A 6000-nucleotide genomic window follows, 5' to 3' on the forward strand; every position below is an offset into this window, starting at 1 on the left:
ACGCGGTGTCGCCGCGACAATGACGCGGCGACGTGGGCGGCCCGCCTTTAAAATGCTTCCACGCATGCGTCGAAGTCATTCGACGCATGCGAGGGACGGCGGGCGCCTGGACATGTACGGTAGGTCTGTACTGACGACCGTACATGTCCGAGCGGGCAGAATTCCAGCGGACTGTTTTAAAACAAGTCCAGGAATATTTGTCTGCTGGGAAAAGGCCCGGCGGGCAAATGTTTGCTGGAATTCGGCCCGCTCGCGCCCACACACGACCAAACATGTCTGCTGAAACTGGCCTGCGGGCCAGTTTCAGCAGACATGTTTGCTCGTGAGTATGGGGCCTTAGAGTTTCCCTGGGTGATACAACCCATTTTTTTGCCTGTAGAGGACATGGCCAACGTCTTTGAAATTAATAGGAAGTGACGTTGTCGGACGTGTCCTCTGTACCCGCCTCCACAGTGAAGCCGTGGCTAAAAACTCAGCATGGAATCGGTTGGATAGCCAAGATATGTTTACTGATTTCTTCTTTACAGGGCTAGATAGGTTAGTGTTAGATCATGGATATCTATAGATGTAGGAATTTTTGATTTAGCATGGACTTCTACTTTAAGATAACAATACCAGTAAGATAGCGCTTTGGGTCCAGCGCTATCGTTCCACTTTCCTCAACTAAATGGATTCTGGACACTATACTGAAAAATTGAAATTCTATGAATTAGGATATACTGAATGCCGCTAAATGTAGCTAAACATCCAGTCTCAATGATTCTATTGAGAAGTCATTACTAGCATTTAGAAATGTATATCTGAGGGCATTTAAATGCAGCTAATGTGAATGAGGTCTAAAGGGCACTGGGGGTATTGAGCATGCCACCTATGGGGTTTAGATGAGGAGGGAGATTCATTTGTCCTCCAAGGGGTAAGAAGCACATAGCACGCCAAGAGGATAGTGTGGTCCAAGTGTTTGTTAGATCATCCATACCAGGGAGGGGTCTCCAAACTTTTCAGTACAAGGGCCACATAGTATATTTTACAAATATTTGTGGGCCAAAAAAAATAATATAGCTTATTTATAAAAAAATAAATAAGCCCCCCCCCCCCCCACCAAGGTCCCCATCAGAGATCCCCCTTATGTCAAGGTCCCCATCAGCATTTCCCCTTACATCAGCGACTCCATCAGAGTCCCTCTTACATCAGGATCCCCATTAGAGTCCCCCGTTACATCAGGGTCCCCTTTAGAACTCCCAATTACATCAGAGTCCCTATCAGAGTCCCCGTTACATTAGGGTCCCCATTAGAGTCCCCATCACATCAATGTCCCCCCCCCCTGCATCAAGGTTCTCATTAGAGTCCCCCTTACATAAGGGTCATGTATCATCTGGTTAAAGCAGATTCCATAGGCAGGCTCTGCAAACCTGAATCCTCAAATTGTGCACATAGGACTCACTTAGGCTGGGTTCATAATAGATGTGGCTGCGGATCAGGCTTGATTTTTTTTGCTGAATTCGTACTTGCAATGGACCAGAAGACGCACCAGACCCTTCTGCAATTTGGACCGCGGCCGCCCCGGAGTTGTGTGAACTGAATTCATTGAGAGCAGGTCATTGTCTCCTGTCATGCGAATTGCATTCGGGGAAACCCTCATTCAAATTAGAATATGTGTTAACCCAGTCTTAGAATATGCCATGGGCTGAATAAAATCTTGTGGCAGGTAAGATCTGGCCCACGGGTCATAGTTCGGAGACCCCTGGTCTATACAATTACAGTATGAGGTGCCTGTAGAGAAGATTGCTTTCCCTCTCCTTTATTGCCACACCCATCCCTCATAAACCACATGTGATGTGTGCTAGATTCCCATTACAACTACACTGCTGCAGTGATGTATAACAGTGATGATCACTGCTATAAAAAATAGTTTTCATGAATGATTGGCCAAAGCTATCACATAGTTCAGATGCACTGTACCATGTGATCACTGTGACCAATCACAGTGAACAGTAGAGAATGAATGAATGTGTGTGCAATCACATGGTACCAGCACTGGATTGGTACAATGATCTGTCATCTGGTGGACACAACAGGTGGCATATCGCACTGCAGGGCCCCAGGACATCCATCTAGGATGGGAGAGTGCCAACTCAGCTGTCATTTGACAATAGGCTGGGCGGGAAATGGTTAACAAAAGCTAGGAAAAGTGGGCCAGATCCACAAAAGGGATACGCCGGCGTATCTACTGATATGCCGTCGTATCCCTGTTTCTATCTTTGGAACTGATCCACAGAATCAGTTTCCAAAAGATAGGCAGAAGATCCGACATGTGTAAGGGACTTACACTGCCGGATCTTAGGATGCAGTACCGCATCCGCCGCTGGGGGCATTTCGAGTCGAAATGCCGCTTCGGGTATGCAAATTAGCACTTACGGAGATCCACGAAGCTTTTCAGCTTCGTTTTTTCTCCGTAAGTTTTAGTTTGCAATCGTAAAATTAGGGCTGCTTTTACAAAGTGTAAACTGTTTACACCTTGTAAAAGTAGACCCTTCTTACCCGCGACGCTGTTATTTTATTTATTTTTTCCCGCCGTATCTTTTTTTTTCCCGACGCAACTTTTTTTACCCGGCGCGATTCACAAAACTCGGCGTAACGTAAAACCGCGCTATGCGCGTCGGGAAAATGACGTCGGGAGCATGCGCAGTACGTCCGGCGCGGGAGCGCGCCTAATTTAAATGGGACTCGCCCCATGAAAATAGGAACGCCTTATGCCGGACGGATTTAAGTTACACAGCTGAAAATTTCTAGGTAAGTGCTTTGTGGATCGGGCACTTAGGTAGAAATTTTACGGCAGTGTAACTTAAATGGGAATTTTTACGTTACGGCGGCTCTTTGTGGATCTGGCCCTGTGTGTCCATTCATTGAAAGGAGAGGAATTCAGAAGATACAGCAGTACAAATAACTTCTATATGTTATTATGATAATACCCTGATCATCTAACTTGTTATGTGTAAATATTTTTCCATCTAAGAGAGCTGTCCACCTCCATCGGTAAGTGGGATATCTTTCACACCTAAGTTCTTGGTTGCTTCCTCATCATAAATAAGATCCTTTGAGGTGTAGGAGCGCTAAACCTTATGGAGATATGTTATAACATGATAGGTGGTGTGTGTTCCTATAGGCTTCTTACCAGCAACTGTGGAGTCCTTCTGGACTACCAGAGATGTTTACTAACATTTTGAAAAGATGGGAGCACCACACTAGCTTGCATAGTCCTTAGAATGATTTAATTTTGCAACAGCCAATGAGTTTCGGGGGCTCATGACCCTACATCAGTGCTAAAAAGTAGATCATGCCAGCGCCTAATTGGAAAAGCCATATTATGTATGGGATGGCAAAATATATAGTCCCTTTGAACTAAAAATTTTCATCTGAACACAGGCGTCTAGAAAAATATGTTGCAAGGTACAAAAATTCCAGTGCAATCCATGATGTCATCCATGGCAAAATATTACCACATAGTGTTGACAAGGGGGCAGCAATATCTTCGGTTTGCCAGTGCTTTACATATTTGCTTAAGGGTTAACCGCTTAAGGACCACCGCACAACGATATACGTCGGCAGAACGGCACGGTCCTGAGCTTCACGACCGCGCCCGAGGGACCCGCGGACCCGATCGCCACCGGTGTCCCGCAATCGGGTCACAGAGCTAAAGAACGGGGAGTGTAAGTGTAAACAAACCTTTCTCTGTTCTTCCTAGTGGTAGTGTCACTGATCATCTCCCCCCTGCAGTAAGAATTACACACTAGGGCACACTTAACCCCTATAGCGCCACCTACTGGTAAACCCCTTCACTGCCAGTGTCATTTTCACAGTAATCAGTGCATTTTTATAGCACTGATCAAAAGCGTCCGATGTGTCCGCCATAATGTCGCAGTCACGATAAAAATCGCTGATCGCCGCCATTACTAGTAAAAAAAATATATTAATAAAAATGTCATAAAACTATCCCCTATTTTGTAGACGCTATAACTTTTGCGCAAACTGATCAATAAACGCTTATTGTGATTTTTTTTACCAAAAATATGTAGAAGAATACGTATCGGCCTAAACTGAGGAATGAAAATAATTTTTTTATATATTTTTGGGGGATATTTATTGCAGCAAAAAGTAAAAAATATAGATTTTTTTCATAATTGTCGCTCTATTTTTGTTTATAGTGCAAAAAATAAAAACCGCAGAGGTGATCAAATACCACCCAAAGAAAGCTCTATTTGTGGGAGAAAAAGGGACGCCAATTTTGTTTGGGAGCCACGTTCCACGTTGCGCAATTGTCAGTTAAAGCAACGCAGTGCCGAATCGCAAAAAGTGGCCTGGTCCTTTAGCTACAAAATGGATCGGGGCTTAAGTGGTTAAAACCCCAATTGAACTCAATTTAAAAATAAGCAGAAGATTTTATCATTGCTCTAAAATGTTCAATTCACAAGCAGCAATGCTACAGCAAAGAGTAGACTGAATGGAAGAATTGCTTCTCTCTTTATGAGAACAGTACTGTCTGTACAGTGGTCCAAGTCAGCACACCAATCAGAAATGCTTGCTTTCCTCAGCATTGTGCCCCTTATACCCAGGTGTCAAGATGAGTTCTGACCACACCTGTAAATTTTACTGTTAAGTAACCCTTAAATCCCAAACAAGCAGGTCCTTTCATGTTTTCTATTGCAAAATTAGATAATGGTTCCAGGTGCTGAATACAAAAACAGCTACACCCAGCACTTCTGTCTTATTAGACTGTGACTGTGTAATTGGTTTTGAAAAGTTAATGAAATTATGTATATTTAGAGCAGATGATCTACATCAACATAGGTGACATCTGAACAACATATATGACAGGTGTCAGATTCGCTTAGCATTTAAATTTAATTACTCGCATTACTCACACACATTATTTACAATTTCTAGGAGTAATATTGCTTTCTTTGCGTAAAATGACAGCAAACAAACAATCTATGGTTTGGTGTGTTAAAGCACACCTTGAATTAAGAAAGCAAGGCCCCATTTTTATATGATTTGATTTGATTATTTGTAAAGCACCAAATACAGTTCAAGAACTGCGCCTAAGCGCTAGACAGACCAAATACATGTAGCGCCTATGTACCTTACAGTACTGGTGCTAGTTAATTTTAAGGGTAGAGCAGAGTGTAGTTAAACTCTGATCCAGATTGTTAGTAGCAAATTGCGGTCTCTTAGCCAGATTCAGAAAGAGTTAGGCCGGGTTATCTACAGATGCGCGGCGTAAGTGTAAATATGCGCCGGCGCATTTTTGTTCCGTACCCACAGAACAAGATATGCCTGAAAATAGGCTTCCTCCGACCGACGTAACTTTTCTACGCCGGCCTAACTTGGGCGCATATTTAGGCGCGACGCATCTTCCGCTCGCATTGATTTCCTATTCAAATATGCAAATGAAGGAGATACGCCGATTTTTATAATATAAATCCGGTCACTTACTATTTTAAAATCCGCCGCCGCCGCTCAGCATAGTTATTCAAAAAAGATAGTTTATAAAACTATGTCCACACCTTTGTCATTTTGCTTGTGGGCATTGTGAAGCCCACAAGCACTTACTTCTTGGAAGTCTTGGATGTGGAGTTATAATGGGGAAGCGCACTGCATCCTGGGAAATGATGACACACATTTCCCAGGAGCATTAGCGTGCTGAGGAGCCGAGGGAGATGATGTCAGAATCCTAGGTGATTCCGAAGGCAGATTTTGTGGGACCGCATAGCAACAGGCCTTTCCAGGAGTAAAAACAATTTTTTTTTTCTTTTTTTTCTTTTTTAGGTCTAATGAGCACAATAATGAAAAAAACATTTTGGGATGGAAACTCCCCTTTAACCAGGCAGGGCAGCGTAAATTAGAAATATACATGGCACTTTAACTTGGCAGTGGGGGAAAAAGAGACCATTGTATCTAGGTGTATGCTCACTGGACACTAGTCTGCATCCAATATACAAAGTC

Source organism: Rana temporaria, chromosome 12 (genome assembly GCF_905171775.1).
Source record: "Rana temporaria chromosome 12, aRanTem1.1, whole genome shotgun sequence".
Taxonomy (NCBI): domain Eukaryota; kingdom Metazoa; phylum Chordata; class Amphibia; order Anura; family Ranidae; genus Rana; species Rana temporaria.